Source organism: Hyperolius riggenbachi, chromosome 1 (assembly GCF_040937935.1).
Source record: "Hyperolius riggenbachi isolate aHypRig1 chromosome 1, aHypRig1.pri, whole genome shotgun sequence".
Lineage (NCBI taxonomy): Eukaryota > Metazoa > Chordata > Amphibia > Anura > Hyperoliidae > Hyperolius > Hyperolius riggenbachi.
The window spans coordinates 137,956,306-137,976,410 of NC_090646.1; the positions used below are offsets into that span (position 1 = coordinate 137,956,306).

The 20,105-nt window shown below is 41.6% G+C and overlaps 1 protein-coding gene across 3 annotated transcripts in view; it reads right to left on the reverse strand.

Annotated features, from left to right (window-relative positions):
• The window catches only part of SGCZ (sarcoglycan zeta), a 1,116,694-nt gene that overhangs the window by 1,032,368 nt on the left and 64,221 nt on the right, over window positions 1-20,105 (reverse strand). The window contains exon 1 of one of the 3 annotated variants that reach the window (XM_068278611.1): window positions 4,810-4,855. The exons of the other annotated variants lie outside the window; for them this stretch is intronic. The gene's annotated coding sequence lies outside the window, so the exon portion shown is untranslated. Of the gene's footprint in view, window positions 1-4,809; window positions 4,856-20,105 lie in introns of those variants that run through there. 3 annotated transcript variants of the gene reach the window in all.

The following is a 20,105-nucleotide window of genomic DNA, read 5'->3' on the forward strand; positions in this document are numbered from 1 at the left end:
GGCAGATCGGCGGGTAGCGGCAGCGATCGGGCACTGCACGCAGCTAGCAAAGTGCTAGCTGCGTGCAGCAAAAAAAAAATTATGCAAATCGGCCCAGCGGGGCCTGAGCGGTGCCTTCCGGCGGCTTACCCCGAGCTCAGCTCGGGCTTACCGCCAGGAAGGTTAAGCACCCTTGAGGAACACTTTATTTTGAGGAGACAGTACACAAGAGAACAGGATGTATTGTTCTTTAGAATTCCTTTAAAAAAAAAAGAAAAAAAAAAGGTTTTAACTTTTCTACAATGTCTTTTGTACTATCATTCTGTTTTCTAAAGCTTTAGTAAAAACACAGAAAAGCATTTGCCAGAGCAGGATTTAAATAAATCATGTATAAAAAGTTTAATGCAAAGTTGATGTTTTTTGCACGATCACAGAAAACAAAACAAAACACCTGCTACATGAATTCACAGACCTTCAGCTGTGCCTGCTGTCTCCCAGTCAGTCTGAAATTCTGCCCATTTAGTTACACAGACATGCTAGAGGAGGGTAATTGCTCTGTCATTTAAAGCAACACTTTTTTGCTCATCAATGGTGGCAGGGAAGTATGAGTGAGCTGGAGGTGGATATGGGTCTAGGAATTAGTGCAAAAGGTGTTTTATATCTCTGTGTTGATAAAACCAGCAACTTTTTAAACACTGTTTTAAATGAATTATTAATTTAATTAATAACTTTATATGCAATGCTTGGACTAGGGCTTTCATTGAAATGTATGCTCACTGATCACATTCGCTACTCTCAGGCAGCATCCCCAAAGCTAGAAGAGAAGGAGTTCTGAGAATAGTGCTGCACAGACAGCCAAATTGCACAATACAGGTAGTCTCCGACTTACGAGCGCCCGACTTACAAACGAAGCACCTATATATGAACAACATGGATTTAATGTTTCCATGGGAACAAGCCAAAAATGTTTTTCAAAAAAATTCAAAGAATAAATGGCTTTTAAAAACTTGTATAAGCAGGTACAGAGGGCAGAAATGACACAGAGGGGGACACTGGAGGCACAGGGGGGCACAGAGGAGGTACAGGGGACAGAGATAACACATTGTTCCAAATTAAGAACAGATTCATGTTAAGAACGAACCTACAGTCCCTATCTCGTTCGTTAACCAAGGACTACCTGTATAGGAGTTTGATACCCTATAATGCAAACTTTTCAACTGTGTATGAATTGATTTCTATTACTGGCTATGCATCACATTGTGCCTGTAATATAAAACCTTGTGTTCTACATTCATTCTTCCCTGCCTATTTCTGTTTTTCTATATTTATCTTTAGCTTTTATCATACTTACTTTGTTTATTTTTTCTTTATTTATAGATAGTCTTCCTGTGTGACTTTACTTTTATTGTTAGGGCAATAACATTGCATTATTATTATTTTACAGTAGCGATGTCATGGTTAAATGGTATTGAAGATTGCCTTGCTCATTCTTATTCAGATTTGCAGTGGTACACAAACAGTGTGAGCCACTTTGAGGATCAGTAAGGATCAGTAAATGATGGTCAAATAAAGAATTCCTTTGATCCCTTAGTAGATTACAGAAATATTCTATTAGCCATAATGCACAACCCAGCAGCCCACTCAGTGACCTCATCTGACGAAGAATTTCTCCAATTACAGTAGCTTGTGCATGTAGTGCTTGCCCAGCCTAGAGTTCAGTAACTGGTCAGATGCCCGTAGATTGGCCAAACAATACAGGTAAAACAATGCATTTTATAATGCTGATTTTCATATTTTTTTCCTATGAAGTACTTTTTTTTTTACCTACAATTGTGGATAGTCAGTGGCATTTAGTATCCCTGAGCTGTTGCAAAGTGTATGCTCGATTTTATGAAAATGTATGCAGCTTAAAAAATTCCACACCCACTTCATTTTCAAGGTGCATACATCCATTTGTAAAAGGAGAGAAACCGAGAGCCCAATATGGTGTAGTATGTTAGAACCAACTGGAATGAATATGACAAGTAAGTATTATACTCACAAACGTGGGTTACCGCTCAGGTAACCACTGTATAGGCAGGTGGGGAGATTAAACCTGTCCCCACTCAGGATTAAGAAGTCGCTCTCTGAAGGAAGAAAAAGAGGGTATATCACCCTTCCACCCAGGGTGGAAATCTTAACTAAACGATGTGCAGAGGCGCCAGTAGGATAAAAGATGTCTAAAAAGTTTAAAACATTCGGGTGGCGGTGGTGGACCAGCCACTCAAAAATGGACTTGATGCGTCAGTTAAGGAACATACAATTTATTCACATACTCCAAAGACAGTATCGCAACGCGTTTCACGGGCACAATCCCGCTTCATCAGGCATTCAACAGTAGGAGTATTACACTAAAAAAACGACAGAGATGAAACAGGCACATCAGAGTGCTGCACAAGTAATCCATGTAGATAATGTAATTAAAAAACATATAATATGCACCAGCGTTAATCCGACTGCATCATGGAATATAAGACATATAGTATGGTAACAGTTGCCAACTTTATACTGGTGGTAAATGGTGTTTAAAATAGTATATATATACAATACCCGGGGATGTGGTGAATAAAACGTATACAGGGATATGATGAATAAGGAGGTGATTAGAGAGACACCTCTATTGTGTCCAAATATGTGTGATATCTTAGAGGAGAAGGTGCTGGGGGAAAAAAGAACCAGGAAGGTGTGGATTCTTATAAGCAGAATTTCTTATAAGCAGGGCAGCGGGGGGCTCTAGGGGCCAGGAAGTGAGGGAGGGAAAACGAGCACGTGAGGAGAAAGTATTTGGTAGGGGAGCGTGTAGCAGAGTACAATTAGAACTTCGGACTGCAATAAATAAATAAACCACTAAACAAATAAACAAATAGCCACATTTACCTTGCGCAGGTCCAGTGTACGCTTGGCACCTCTGTGGCTTTGTGTCAGCGTTGGACCTTTAAATAGAAGTATGTTGGTCTGGAGGGGGTGTGGAGATGCGGGGGGGTGGTGGCCAATGGCTGCCCGTGATGTGGAAGTGTAAGCCAATCGGAATCCGTGTATGTGCGGGGTTCTGGCGTCTCACTGCGCCGTTGGTAGTAGGAATGCTAGTGAGGGATTAGGCGGCAGGGATAGGGGGGCGTGGTATTGTACACGCTGCGTCGTGATGCTGGCGCCTACGTGGAATACAAGCGCGTCTACGCTTGTTTCCGGACGCATGCGCAGGTCGCATGCCAACAACCTCCTACAGTACGTGGGGCGCATTACGGGTATGATACGCATGCGCTCACCCGTATATTGCCGTGCGCACCATGTTTGTTGAGGGAAAGAGGGATCTTGTACGGCAGCTGTGTTAAAAATGATAAACATATGTATATATATATTATACATACATTTGTGTCTATTTAGCACACGATTTTGCATCAACACAGAATGATTAACATCTGACTATCTCTACTCATAATAAATATCATAAAGGATTATTGTTTAAATGGATTTTGATTTGCTGCCAAGAATGTGTATTAAATAAAATAATTTAAAAAAGAGACATGTTTGTGCAACTAGGTACTTGAATCCCATTAGTCTGGTCATTTAAAAAGGAAAAAAAAAAAGAGAACACAGATTTACTATGTACTCTTTCTTGGGTTTTCGTTACTCTGAATTAAAATGTGCTATAACATGGGTCAATACTGTACATATGAAATTCATCCACTTGAATTGAAATGTTTAGCTAGTCAACACATGTAATGCAGAAGCTCACAATAGTACCAATTGTCCATATATTTATTTTCAAGAAATACCAAAGCTAGATCAATCAGAAATAATTAATACTGAGTGCTTTTATGCATGTAAAGTCTCAAAAAATGTTTTAAATAATGGCCTCAATTCAATAAACTCATCCCCTGTATTTAATAATGTTTCTGAGATGTTTCTAGTGATATCACCATGGTGATAAGGCATGTACTATTCACTGAACAATTTACCTCAGGCAAACCTAAAGTTAAAGTGGATCCGAGATGAACTTTTACTCATTACATAATTGTGTTCCTTTCCTATTGTTTATATGGCATTCCTCAAGCCAAATACTTTTTTGTTTTTGTTTTAATACTCTAATTCCCTATAAACTAAACAAGCCTCGCCCACAGCCTTTCAGAGAGCCTTAGCATTTTCAGATAATAGCAAGGGCTCATGGGAGCTCAGTCTGGGCAGGAGGAGGGGGAGGTATTACTAGCCAGAGATTTCAGACGCAGAAGGGAGGAGGGGGGAGGAGGGAGGAGGAATTAGGTTTTTTTCACAGGCTGAGTGCTAAAGATGCAGATAAGCTTGTCTGTGTGTAATGTTTACAAACAGCATGGCTGCTGTCATTGTATCACAGGAAGAAATAATCATACTCTATTGAAGCTGTTTGCAGCTAGATTTGCTGTGTCAACTATCTAAACTTTAGATAAGATATATAGACAAGTTACTTGTTATAGTTAGTTTTTCATGTCGGATCTGCTTTAACTCTTCTGTATTTAAATTTAAGGAGAGATCTCTAAAGTTAACTATTCAATGGTTAAAATAACTACAGAAGTTAAAAACAGGCTGTTAATTAACCCCATGTGAAAATAATTACATAGAAGGTAACTTAAGACAGAAATGATAAGATAACTCTCTCTCTGTGAAAACGTATCTCTACAAGGCAAGCTTCTTTAGTGAATTAACACTGAAAATACCGACTGATGTGTGGTGGTAAGTTTTTTTCTTGCCTTATTATCACCAGCATGATCTTAGTGAATTGAGGTCAATGTGATACCGAAGGTAGAGATAACTCACAAGATGTTTTAGGCCTCTTTTTCATGGGAAGTTGATAGATAGGCAGTGAAATGCCTCTCAAACTCTGGTAACTGCTCACTGCTGCCTGGTAACTGCTTGCTTAGCATACAGTTCAACTGCCTGTGGAAAAGAGGCCTTAGGGCCAGTTTCCACTAGGAGCGGTGTGATGTGGCTACATAGCCGCATTGCACCGCGGGTGTGCTGAAACACATGCATGCCAGTGGAAGAGTTTCCACTGTGTGCATGTTGTGCGGTGCGGAGCGATCCGAAAATCTGCAGCATGCTGCAGATTTTCGCACGGCCGCAGCCGCATCCCATCTCCTCAATTCACTTCCGCATCGGGAGATGCGGAAGTGATGCGAGCAGCGGCAAAAGTGATGCGATGTGGCTACGTAGCCGCATTTGCATCACTTTGAAATGGAAACCTGATCTTTAGTTTCAGGGCCAGTTTAAAAAAAAAAATTAAAGTGCACTTAAAGTGAACCTCCAAATTAAAAATCTACTCAGCAGTACTGAAAAGGCTTGGTGTTTCTTTAACAGTTCCACGGCATCAGAACTTTGTTTTTCTTACCCAAGCCTCATTTTTTAGCTGCACAGAAGAAAACTGCCCAGGCATTTATCCACTGATGCTGTGCAAAGCATGGTGGGATTCTCGTTCTGTTGTTTTGGTGCAATATTTTTTCTTTAATTTTGAATTTGAGATTTGAAGCCTAGCGCGTGCAGCTGGGCAGGGTGATCAGGACACAGGACAGCTGGAACTATGTCTCATGCTCCCTGGCAACTCCTTTCAACCAAAAAGATTGCTGCCCCATTAAAAAGATGGCTGCCCCCATGAAATCACAAACATTTGCCTGTTCTTTTAAAACAGGGTGGGTACGAGATTATGTGCCATATGCAATTCACTTTGTCACCTGAGTTTTCTCCTACGAGATAAATGTTCATCTTCGATTTAAAATATTTTAGCACTTTGCAATGGAAAAAAAAAGTATCAAAAGTAGGTAAAAAAAAAGTACTATCGAAATTATTTTGAGCATTTTTTTTGCTTGTTGATGGTTTAACTGACAACTTTCAAAATATCACCTAGGAGAAAACTCAGGTGAAAAATGGAATTGCATATGGGCCTATATTACCTATCTATTTTAATTAACATAACAAATGTAACTTAATGACAGTATGTTTATTTAGGCTGAAGTTCCTCTTTAAGTTAAAGGGTCACTATGCCTCAACATTTTAAAATTTTAAATATGTGCAAACATAGACAAATAAGAAGTATGTTTTTTTCAGAGTAAAATGAGCCCTAAATTACTTTTCTCCTACGTTGCGGTCACTTATAGTAGGTAGCAGAAATCTGACAGAAGCCACAGGTTTTAGACTAGTCCATCTCTTCATAGGGGATTCTCAGTAAGGCTTTTATTCTATAAAGATATTCCCTAAAAAACAGGTAAACAATGATGCTGGCCAGCTTCCTTGCTTACTACACAGTTTTTTGGCAGTTGGACCGAGCAACTGCCATTCACTAAGTGCTTTTGAAAATAAATACATCCCTGAGAATCCCCCCATGAAGAGATGGACTAGTTCAAAACCTGTCGCTTCTGTCAGATTTCTACTACCTAGTGTAAGTGACAGTAGAGATGTAGCGAACGGTTCGCCGGCGAACGGTTCCAGGCGAACATTGGGGGTTCGCGTTCGCCTGCGCCAGGCGAACCTTTGCGGAAGTTCGATTCGCCCCATAATGCACTATGAGGGTCAACTTTGACCCTCTGCATCACATTCAGCAGGCACATTGTAGCCATTCAGGCTACAGTAAGCCCTGGAGCCCCACCCCCCCCCCCCCCCTTATATAAGGCAGGGTCCGGCGGCCATTACACTCACTCGTGTGCCTACTATTAGACAGACTAGGGCGAGCTGCTGCAGACTTGTTCTTCTAGGGACAGATTAGTTAGGTTCTTGGCTGCTTAGTTTGCTCCTGGCTGATTGTTATTGCTTTTATAGCAACCTAGCTTCTTTCAGAGCTCATCCTGTACTTTATTTTTTTTAATGTGTGTCAAACGGACACTTTTGTTGCATGCACAGCCTTGCTAATTGATAGTGTGTGTGTGCCACTGCCAGCAGCCCAGCACATTCAGTGACTGACTACCTGTGTGTGTGACAGGGAGCTGCACATTGTACTGCCCAGTACTGCATATACCCAGTACCTGTTGTGTTTACTTAACCCACCTCATCACTGCACATAACTACCTGTAGTGTTGAGTAAACCCAGCTCACTGCATATACCTACTACATGTTGTGTTGAGTGAACCCAGCTCACTGCATATACCTACTACCTGTTGTGTTGAGTAAACCCAGCTCACTGCATATACCTACTACCTGTTGTGTTGAGTGAACCCAGCTCACTGCATCCTACTACCTGTTGTGTTGAGTGAACCCAGCTCACTGCATCCTACTACCTGTTGTGTTTACTTAACCCACCTCATCACTGCACATAACTACCTGTTGTGTTAAGTGAACCCAGCTCACTGCATATACCTACTACCTGTTGTGTTGAGTGAACCCACCTCACTGCATCCTAGTACCTTTACTGTTCAGTGAACCCAGCTCGTCATGGTGCGCACCAGTCCAGCAGGGCCGTCACTACACTAACGGCTGTTTGCAGTCACTGCATACCTTTCACTGCATCTGTGACTGCACATTATACCTGGCAGTCAGTGCATAACTTGCACTTGAATGGATACACTTTTAAACAATTTAAAAATACAACCATCTAAAGTTTCAAACAATTTAAAAATACAACCATCTAAAGTTTCAAACAATTTAAAAATACAACCATCTATCATTTTCAAACAATTTTAAAAAAGGGCAAAAAAAACTTGCCCTCCGTAAAACATTCTTGGCAAATGCTTTCGACTTGGTTTGTCTTCCGCTGGGTCAAGGATCCATCTGACCACAGATGCCTGGTCTGCAAAGCACGGTCAGGGCAGCTACAGCATGGGTCTCAGCAGGCTCCCACTTCGGGCCGGAATCTAACCTTCATTCCCCGCGGTGACAATGGCAGACTTGCCCTCTATAACGGATTCCCATTAAAAGGATTTAAAGTTGATTCATTACAATTAGGGCCTCAAAGTCCTGTATTGCATGCCTGCCTGCTGCCCTCCTTGGATGTGCAGTGGTAGCCGTTGCTCAGGCTCCACACCGGATTCCATCCCTCATTCCCCGGCCATTACCCGGGGTCACTCACAAATGGCAGACTTGCCCGCCTCCATATGATTCTCGTGAAAAAAATGTGGTGTCATTTTTGCCCGCCATAACGGATTCCCGTTAAAGGATTTAAAGTTGATTCATGACAATTAGGGCCGCAAAAGGTCCTTTTGAGTCCTGTTTTGTTATTTTTGGTCACTACCTCAGGGCAGGCGTGCATGCCTGCCTGCCGCCCTCCTTGCCTGGATGTGCAGTGGTAGCCGTTGCTCAGGCTCCACACCGGATTCCATCCCTCATTCCCCGGCCATTACCCAGGGTCACTCACAAATGGCAGACTTGCCCGCCTCCATATGATTCTCATGAAAGGAATGTGGTGTCATCTTTGCCCGCCATAACGGATTACCGTTAAAGGATTTAAAGTTGATTCATGACAATTAGGGCCGCAAAAGGTCCTCCTGAGTCCTGTATTGTTATTTTTGGTCACTACCTCAGGGCGGGCGTGCATGCCTGCCTGCCTGCTGCCCTCCTTGCCTGGATGTGCAGTGGTAGCCGTTGCTCAGGCTCCACACCGGATTCAAACCCCTCATTCCCCGGGGCCACAATGGCAGACTTGCCCGCCTCCACAGGATTCTCATTGTAGCGGTACTGAACAAGTACACAGCAAGTAGAAAATGTAATTTAAAAACAAAACGTAAGCTTTTTAACAATGCCATGGAAAGTTGAGAAGGAAGTCACACATTACCTGACATCACTGAGTGAGGAAGGGCAATCTCGCCATGTTGCGCAGTAGTTCAGCATGGCCGTCACTACACAAACAGCTGTTTGCGGTGCGTTACACAGTGAGTTTGGTGTGTCAGTGTGAAGCAGTACTCTAATTACACTCCCTGATTGATGTATACACATGCAAGATGTTTGAAAGCACGTTAGGCCTGCAATTTAGCATTCAATGTGATTTCTGCCCTTAAACCGCTGCTTTGCGTCACTTCCAGATTTTTCCCCGGGACTTTTGGCATGTATCCCACTCCACCATGCCCCCCTCCAGGTGTTAGACCCCTGGAAACATCTTTTCCATCACTTTTGTGGCCAGCATAATTTTTTCTATTTTTCAAAGTTCACCTCCCCATTGAAGTCTATTGCGGTTCGCGAACTTTTCCGTGAACCGAACCTTCCGCGGAAGTTCGCGAACCCGGTTCGCCACATCTCTAAGTGACAGCAACATAGGAGAAAAGTAATTTATGGTTCATTTTACTCTGGAAAAAACATACTATTTATTATGTTTGCACATATTTTAAATTGTATAATTTTTCGCCATAGTGCCCCTTTAATGATACATAATTCCAGTGGCAAAACTTATCTAAACTGTGAAATAATACCAAGCCACACCTTGTTATTGACATGTATTGCATATCGAAATCTAAGCTTAAAATACAAGCCCTGTATTCACCTTGTTTACAGCTTCTTAATACACTACTGGTCATTTTCCATACAATGCAACAGCACAACAACAAATACGTCCAGTATGTCAGCACATCAATTTGGGATGCTCCGGAAAAGTGGCAGTTCGCATATGGAACCCATCATTAGCATTTCTGTTATATTTTGAGGCTGTTGTCCAGGTGATGGCTAGTGATGGGAAAACTGTTTCATTGGCAGTTTGTGGTGAGCAAATGTTTTGTTTGCATTTATGACAATTATAGTTCCCGAAAGTTTGCGTTTGCATTCATATTAAAGTCAATGGCAGTTCGGGCTGGGTAGCCCCACACGGTTTGGGCCCTGAAACCTTGGTATCCCAGCCTGCATTGGTGGCAAAGGGTAAAAGAGGCTCGGGAGGGTGGACCCCACATAATTTGAAGAAAAAAAAATGTTACTGTCTAAATCATAGCTAAATTTACCAGGGATCCTGATACAGCAATATTGCAGCTTTACAATGATCCTTGGCAAAGCGTTACCAGTTCCACTAGGTTTCTAGGTGGTCATCATGCACTGTGTACTGACCACCTTGAAACTCTGGCATGAAATTCACTGTTCTGTCTTTTGACATATGTAAATGTACACTACTGATACATTATCTATCAACTGTTTAGCTGCATTTGAAAAAAAAAAAGATTTTTTTTCCTATCATAACTTTAAAAATTGATTTTCTCAAAAACTACAAGGTTCAATTCTTAAAAAAAGGTTTCCCCTTGTCTGCAGTGTTCTCCTTAAAGGGAATGTCCAAGCAAAATAAAAAATGAGTTTCACTTACCTGGGGATTCTACCAGCCCCATGCAGCCATCCTGTGCCCTCGTAGTCACTCACTGCTGCTCCAGTCCCCCGCCGGCAGCTTGCCGACCTCGGAGGTCGGTGGGCCGCATTGAGTACGTTTTTACGCATTCCCGCTAGTGCAGGAACATTAACACATACATTTTACGCGTTACTGGTTCAATGCGTAAATTTTTACGCATTGAATCAGTAATGCGTAAAAATGTATGTGTTCATTTTCCTGCACTAGCGGGAATGCGTAAAAATGTACGCAATGCGTCCTGCCGAGCTGCCAGCGGGGGACTGGAGCAGCAGTGAGTGACTACGAGGGCACAGGATGGCTGCATGGGGCTGGTAGAAGCCCCAGGTAAGTGAAACTCATTTTTTTTATTTTGCTTGGACATTCCCTTTAACATACCCTGCAGATTTGGCGATTCTAGCATGTATGGGGCTTTGCTATTAACCACTAAAACCGTCCGCCATTGACATCTCTTATCAAAACCATTAAAAATTGTTTGCATAAATTACATATTTTTTGTAAATATTTTAACATTGATTACCTTGGCCATGCCACTGTCCAGGTTTTTGGACATGATTTACACCTTTTTTAAAGAAATTGTGGCTGCAGAGATATCCTGAAGGTTTTGTCTGCCATTTAAAGGGGCAGTATGGTGAAAAATTGAAAAATTTTAAATATGTGCAAACATATACAATTAAGAAGTAAATTTTTTTCCAGAGTAAAATGAGCCATAAATTACTTTTCTCCCATGTTACCGTCACGTACAGTAGGTAGTACAGAAAATACTACCTGACAAAAAATCTGACAGAAGCAACAGGTTTTGGACTAGTCTATCTCTTCATAGGGGATTCTCAGGGATTTATTTATTTTCAGAAGCACTCAGGGCTGGTGCACACCGAGCGGCTTTTTGGGCGTTTTCAGATCCGCTTGCGGCTGCGGATCTGCTTGGTCAATGTATCTCAATGGGGTGGTGCACACCAGAGCGGCAGGCGTTTTGCAGAAACGAAAAATGCCTGGGTGAGGCATTTTTTGGATTTCGGATGCGTTTCTGCCTCAATGTTAAGTATAGGAAAAACGCAAACCGCTCTGAAAAACGCCTGTTCAGAGCGGTTTTGCAGGCGTTTTTGTTACAGAAGCTGTTCAGTAACAGCTTTACTGTAACAATATATGAAATCTACTATACTGAAAACCGCAGCAGCAATCCGCAAAACGCTAGCAAAACGCCTCATAAAAATAAAAAAAAGCGTTTAAAAATCTGCTAGCATTTTGCGGATCTGCTAGCGGGTTTTGGTGTGCACCAGCCCTTAGTGAGTGGCAGTTGCTCTGTCAACTGCCAAAAAACTGTGTAGCGAGCAGGGAAAGCTAGCCAGCATCATTGTTTATTTTTTTTTAGGGAATATCTTAAGAAAGACTAACAGCCATGCTGAGAATCCCCTATGAAGAGATGGACTAGTCCAAAACCTGTCACTTCTGTCAGATTTCTACTACCTACTGTAAGTGATAGTAACATATGAGAAAATTTAGGGCTCATTTTATTCTGGAAAAAAAAAACACACTTCTTATTTGTCTATGTTTGCACATATTGAAAATTAAAAAAAAAAAGTTTCGCCATAGTACCCCTTTAAGTGAATAGGGTTTTATTCGAATTTTCGGTTCACAATGATGCTAAAATAGGTGATTAATAGATAAACTGAAGAGAGCTGGTCTCAGTACTGAGCCTTGTGGAATCACACTGCTAATAGTTTCCAATTTTGATTATGATCTGTTTACTATTAACCATTTAAGGACCGCGGTGAGTGAAATTACACCCTGTTTTGGTGGGCTTTTGGATGCAGGGCGTAGATCGCAATCACTGTCCGCAGCGCGCATCCGACGCTTACGCAGCTCCCCGCCGATCAAAGCCGCCGATTTTTGCCGCATCTCACAGGCTCTGCCTGTATCTATGACGGCAGAGTCATGTGAGCCAGTCAGGAGCCAATTTCATTGACTCCCCGCCCTGTCTTTCAATGTAAGCCGTTCCCATTGCCTTACAATGAAAAACAGGGTCAGGAGCCAATGAAAGCAGCTCCTGACCGGCTCACATGACTCTGCCGTCATAGAGACAGCAGAGAGTCTATGTCTTGGGGGTCCCGGCGAGCTGCGATGACAGCGGTTGCAGCGGGTATGTGTGGAAATTCGTCGGGATTGGACCAGCGGTCTCTGGTCCTTAAGTGTCCAGAGGCCGCTGGTCCTTAAGTGGTTAATCTTTGTCTTCGGCCAGTCCTCTATGCACAGACACACATTTTTGCCTAATCCATGCATCATCGGCATCTGCATTAGGTTGTTGAGAGGAAAGGTGACAAACAAGGTCTATAGTTTTGTCAAAATGTACATGTGCAATCACATTCTTCATAAAAGCGGAGCATGATGTAGTAATACAGGTTTACTGTATATATATATATATATATATATATATATATATATATATATATATATATATATATATATATATATATATATATATATATATATATATATATATATATATCTCTTAATTAGTCAGGAGGAATGCTACAGTATCATGAAAAAGTTAGTCCCTTTGACCTTTCAAGACTGCCAATTGGTCCTTTAATTTTGCCTTATTACTTCTGCTTTAATCTCTAATTGCTGAAAATACTGCAGGTGTTTTTATACTTGAAGGTACATTATGTACTTTATTTTCAGATTAAATGGCTCCAATTTACTCCAGGGTCACTTTAAAATCTTTAGGTAATGGGTGTAGCTCAGGTTATTCAAGAGGACAACATCCTGAGGGACACCTCAGAAAATAACACCCATACTTAACAATCATGTAAAACAGCAGATACAGAATGTACTTTATTTTTAAGCAATCAATAGCTATACCTAGCATAATATGTTATTGTCACGGGGGCAATGAGTACAATAGATCTCCCGCTATGAATAGAGCTTTATTTTATAGGACTAAAATACCCATGAATCACATGTGCATTCACATTCCAGTGTATAATTAGAGGAAATTGGTACAGTTACATTCATAAAGTGTACAATAATGCTAGCCTTATGCATCTCTCCATCAAATTACACAGTATGTAAATTGTCACATGTCACACGGCTATTCTGCTTCAGACAAGGAACCTGAGCGCCTATATGAAATCAATCACCTTCTGTGCATGTAAATATAAGCTTGATGTTCATGGCTAGAAAATTTCCCTACGGAGTTATGTTTCAGTAAACTGGACTGTAATTAAGACTACATTTAAAAAAATCTTATTTTATCCACTGGTTAAAGAACTGTTTATATGGTACATATGGACTCCTGCCTCATTAGAGGGCATTTATTTACGAAAGAAGTAAAGTGTAAAAAAAGGTGAGATGGAGAGAGACAGGAGAGAAAGAAGCATAGAGAGGTAGAAATAGCAATACAGCAACGGCAGAGCGAATAAGATATACAGCAACATGTGAAGTACAGATACATGGAATATACATAAAAGAAGCCATTGGCACATATCTTACCATTTTGGGATATATCAGACACAGTTTGGATTTTCTGACACCATTAAAATGCAGATGTACTGTTAGTATTAAATGCAATGACAGGCAAAGCCAACAATGTCCCCCTGTGCAAAATAAATGTGAGGGAAAGGGGGGGGGGCATGTGAGTGGGTGTGGTCACAACAGGTCATGGGTGGAGCCAAGAAGTGATAATAACAAATGCATGTGAACATGTGCTGCATCCTGTATGCACTGTATTAATGTGGCACATATTTTGTACCTAATTATCATGCATCATACATGACTGGGCTATAAGCAATTATCACTGCTCTGCACTGAGAGTTGTCAATGAAAATTTATAAACATTTAAATGGTCAATAGATTACCATATACAGTGGGATGCAAAAGTTTGGGTAACCTTGTTAATCGTCATGATTTTCCTGTATAATTAGTTGGTTGTTACGATAAAAAATGTCAGTTGACTATATCATATAGGAGACACACACAGTGATATTTGAGAAGTGAAATGAAGTTTATTGGATTTACAGAAAGTGTGCAATAATTGTTTGTTTAAATAAAATTAGACAGGTGCATACATTTGGGCACTGTTGTCGTTTTATTGATTCCAAAAACTTGAGATCTAATTATTGAAACTCAAATTGGCTTGGTAAGCTCAGTGACCCCTGACCTACATACACAGGTAAATCCAAGTATGAAAACGAGTATTTAAGGGGGTCAATTGTAAGTTTCCCTCCTCTTAATTGTCTCTGAAGAGTAGCAACATGGGGGTCTCAAAACAACTCTCAAATGACCTGAGGACAAAGATTGTTCACCATCATGGTTTAGGAGAAGGATACAGAAAGCTGTCTTAGAGATTTCAGATGTCTTTTTCCACAGTTAGGATCATATTAAGGAAATGGAAGACCACGGGCTCAGTTCAAGTTAAGGCTCGAAGTGGCGGACCAAGAAAAGTCTTGGATAGACAGAAGCAGCAAATGGTGAGAACAGTCAGAGTCAACCCACAGACCAGCACCAAAGACCTACAACATCATCTTGCTGCAGATGGAATCACTGTGCATCGTTTAAGCATTCGGCGCACTTTACACAAGGAGATGCTGATGCAGAGGAAGCCTTTACAGCACAAATAGAGCCACTTGAGGTATGCTAAAGCACATTTGGACAAGCCAGCTTCATTTTGGAATAAGGTACTGTGGGCTGATGAAACGAAAATTGAGTGATTTGGGCATAACAAGGTGTGTTATGCATGGAGAAAAAAACAGCATTAAAAAAAAATAAATAAATAAAATTTGCTACCTACAGTAAAATATGGTGGTGGTGCCATCATACTGTGGGGCAGTGTGGCCAGTGCAGAGACTGGGAATCTTGTCAAAGTTGAGGGACACATGGATTCCACTCAGTATCAGCAGATTCTGGAGACCAATGTCCAGGAATCAATGACAAAGCTGAAGCTGCACCGGGACTGGATCTTTCAACAAGACAACCCTAAATACTGCTCAAAATCCACTAAGGCATTCATGCAGAGGAACAAGTACAATGTTCTGGAATGACCATCTCAGTCCCCAGACCTGAATATAATTGAAAATCTGTGGTGTGAGTTAAAGAGAGCTGTTCATGCTCGGAAGCCATCAAACCTGAATGAACTAGAGATGTTTTGTAAAGAGGAATGGTCCAAAGTACCTTCAACCAGAATCCAGACTCTCATTGGAACCTACAGGAAGCGTTTAGAGGCTGTAATTTCTGCAGAAGGAGGATCTACTAAATATTGATTTCATTTATTTTTTGTGGTGCCCACATTTATGCACCTGCCTAATTATCTTTAAACAATTATTGCACACTTTCTATAAATCCGCTAAACTTCATTTCACTTCTCAAATATCACTGTGTGTGTCTCCTATATGATATATTTAACTGACTTTTTTTATCGTAACAACCAACGATTTATACAGGAAAATCACGATGATTAACAAGGTTGCCCAAACATTCGCATCCCACTGTAAATTAGTTAATTTGTTTTCTGCAGCACTTTACAGAGAACATAATTATGTCAATGACTCCTCCTGAGAAGAGCTCATAATCTGCCAACATATACAAAATCGTAGAGGATAATCTGGGCTTTACTGTGATTGAGCTGCATGGGCCCCAGAATACATGGGGCCACTGTGCGGCCTGCAAGAGTATGTCCGCCTCTGATTACATGTATCATAAGATGTGGAGTGTGGAGTTTACTCTGTAACATACATATAATAAAGTAAAAATGTGTGTAACTAGCTATATGTGATTTAGTTGCCTGTATTTTTCATATCAAGCCACAGTGCCTTTTCCCAGACTGGACTGGATCTAGAAGACGAGGTGAGCAGCAGTGCTGCTGCTGTGAGGAAATAGAATATATATATTATACATACAGAAAGTGCTAACTCCTGTGTTTATATATTAGCACAGAACTCGACAGACAGCTCAAATTACACTTGCTGATAAGGGAGAATTAAACAAGCTGTTCTCTGCAAACATACACAGAGTGGATTTCTTTTTCTTTATGCTCCTTGTCTCTTGTGCAAGAGTTTATGTCCTCTGTTAAGACTTTTCTACAAGAATGTTTGTTTCTTCATACATTAGAGGGACATTTTATTATTTATTTATTGGGGGGGGGGGGGGGGGGGTTGCATTGTTTTTCACACAGCCTTTTCTGTTCTTCTGCATTTGAAGTTTCTGTTTGCCTTGACTTTACTTGGCTGGCTTAAAACAAATGCAAGTCAATTGTATCCTGCAGCTTTTATTTCTGAATGTATAACTTGCAATTGACTTCCTGGTTGAACCCATGGCCGTTGACACTAATTTTGCACTGCCTTTTGAAGCACTTTGAGCTCATCTTAGATGCAGAAATAACATTTTGAATGGAATTCTATGCAGAAGTGTTAACTTGCATTTTAAATGCATTTAGAATTGTGTATGGCTTGTATAACATTTTCCCAAATACAACCTGTTCTATTTTGCTGCATTTGGAATTAGTCCTTTTGATTGTTTTGAACTCAGTTGGGTCTGGCTTGCTAAAACCAAACAAACACAATCCAAAATGCATTCCAAACACGTAAAACTGTCTCCACTTCTGTGTTTATAAATTACATTTGGCTTTTCTGTTCACTCAACAGCTGTGTAGCTAATGCTAAAGGATAAATGAACCTACTGTATGATCTGTAGTTGATTTATCCTTCCTGCTAGTCCTCCTGCAAAAAATGTCTAATTTCTATCTACATGGGAGCGGATGGATCTATTTGTGCATCCTCCTGCATCCTCAGCAACACTGCCTACATTAGTATATAGAAGGTGGGGATGGCAGCACGCCTTGCTATTCTCCATAGCAGTCCTTCCCAAAACTTTCCTCAAAGCCTACCAACAGTACATAGAATTTGGTGTTTCACGTAGTAGGCTCGTACTTTGGAACACCTAGGTGGTAAGCAGAAAGAGGCCATGATTCCAATGGTGCACTTCCACTAGTTTAGGGGTAATTGTAAGTATATAATTTTATACTCCCAAGGATGGGTTGCAGAACCCTGTAACCACCGTATAGGCTTACGGGAAATAAACTGTCCCCACTCGGCTTTCCAGGTCCTACCAGATGCAGCATGGTCTCTCTCCTAGATATAGTTTTGGGTAAAACTATTACCTGCAAAGGAGGCCTGACTGGAAACTTGTGGGGATGGAGGTGCTCAGAGTGTTTAATGATAGTTTTATATTGGCATTAAAATACAAAAAGAGATGTATTTTCTTACCGCTCCATAAGATAGGACACCAGTTCAACTGGAAACATTTTTATTATTATATTTTTTTGTTGCCAATCGAAAACTATTTTTTAATACTCTGGGCACCTCCATTCCCACAAATTACCAACAGTCAGTGGCGTTTCTTCCATTGGGCGCAACGGGGCGGGGGGTGATTGACAGGGAGGGGGTGTCACAAAGCAGGGTTGCCAACTGTCCATTTAAATGAATCACCTGAAATGAATCATGTCTGTATTTGTTTTGTGAGCATTGCACAGCTCCCACTATTATCATTATTATTCTCAGCTGCTGCCTCCTTCTTCTCCCTTCCTCCAATCAGAAGCTTTATTTTCCGGCTGTCAGATCTCTCTAGCCAATAGAAGGGAGAGAGACAGCCAAGCAAACCCGCCCCCAATGCACCGAAGTCCTAGTCTCGGTCAGCATGGAGAGAAGGTAACTCTCTGTCACTGAAGTGTGCTCATCATTGTCGTCCTCATGTCCTGCAATCCCCTTCTTATCCCTGCCAGTCACACAGCCTGTCAGTATCAGCACGAGGAAGCTGATCAGTGTGCATACAGCGACACTTCAGCTACAGGAATCCTCCGTGCTCTGGATTGTTATCTGCTGGGCAGCATTCTTCAGAAATCTGGATGGGGTCACAGGAGGGATGGGAGCAGGGAAGCCTTTCTATAGGCAGGACATGGGGGTTGTTTATGTTGATAAGAGGTGTAGGGTGATTCACAGATGAAACCAGACGGAGCTTTGTAAAGGTAAAATCACCTTCACATAGAATCTTGCTCTGAAAGGGAAATTTGCATTGTTTTGTTTTATAAATGATTTGTTGTGAGCTGTTCTGATGATCAGGAAGGCAGCTTTCCCCCTGTATTTGCTATAGAAGCTGGTGTCTATAGATTGTCAGCTAGTCTGAGAACAGTTAAAGTGTACCAGAGCTGACTAATAAGTTTTATACATACCTGGGGCTTCCTCTAGCCCCATCTGCATGGATTGCTCCCATGCCGCTGTCCTCAGCCATCTCCTGCATCGGTACCAGGTCCCGTCACTTCTGCCAGTCGTGGTCTGTCTGACACAAGAGAAGTGCACTCTTTATGCAGCCGCTGGAGAGATACGTAGAGAGCGCACTTCTCTTGCACAGACTGTCCACGACTGGTTGAAGTTACGGGACCCGGTACGGGAGAAGGCTGAGGACGGCGGCATGGGAGCGATCCGTGTGGATGGGGCTGGAAGAAACCCCAGGTATGTATAAAACTTACTGTCATTCAGCTCTGGTTTCCTTAAAGTGTTGCAGAAGATGTCAGTGATCCATAATACATAATAATAATATGGTAGGACATTAGGCTATGGTAGGATTAGATTGTGAGCTCCTCTGAGGCCAGTCAGTGACATGACTATGTACTCTGTAAAGTGCTGCAGGTGATTTCAGGGCTATATAAATACATAATATGGTAGGCCATACAACTATGGTAGGATTAGATTGTTAGCTCCTCTAAGGACAGTCAGTGACATGTCTATGTACTCTGTAAAGTGCTGCAGAAGATGTCTGCTACATAAATGCATAATTATAATATGGTAGGACATTACATTACACTCTGACTATGGCAGAGTATGAGCTCCTATGAGGACAGTGACATGACTATGTACTCTGTATAGTGCTGCAGAAGTTATCAGTGCTATATACATAATAATAATAATACAGCAGACATTGCTGTGGTAGGGTGGGATTTGATTGTGAGCTTCCCTGAGGACAGTGAATAACCTGACTATGTAAAGTGCTGTGGAAGATCATGTCAATGCTAACTAAATTCCCAAAAAAATAATTATGTGCAGAGCTTAGCCCCACCCACAACTCTACTTAAAAGTACTCTTCTGACTCTGCCCCCTCTCCATCCAAAATTTTGCGCTTTTTTGGGCCTTTTGTCCTTCAAAAATAGAAATAAGGTTGGCAACCCTGTCGCAAAGACCTCCCACAGAGGCCATGAGCAGGAGGAAAGCAGCACAAAAAGGAGAGACAGGGGAGGGGGGCCACATACCCTCCTCACCTGGGTTCCCTCCTTCCATGGTCTCCCCCTCCAGATATGAGACGGGCATGCAGGGAATACTTCACCTGACTCCTGCGTTCCAAGCGCTGGAGCGCTGCGTCACCATCACGTGCCACAGGTCTCCACCTTCACTGTTGCTCACTGTGCTGATGCATATCTGGAGGGGGGGGGGAGCGTGTAAGGAGGAAACTCAGGTGGGGCAGGTCTGGCATTACCCACCATGGCGCGCTTAGTATGCCGCACTCTCTCCTTTCCTTTTTTTTTTGGGGGGGGGGGGTGTCTTTTAACCACTTCCCAACTGAGGGGTTTTACCACCTGACCACCAGAGCAATTTTCACTTTTCAGCGCTCCTTCCATTCATTCGTCTATAATTTTATCATTACTTATCGCAATGAAATGAACTATATCTTGTTTTTTTTGCCACCAATTAGGCTTTCTTTAGGTGGGACATTATGCCAAGAATAATTTTATTCTAAATGTGTTTTAATGGGAAAATAGGAAAAAATGTGGGAAAAT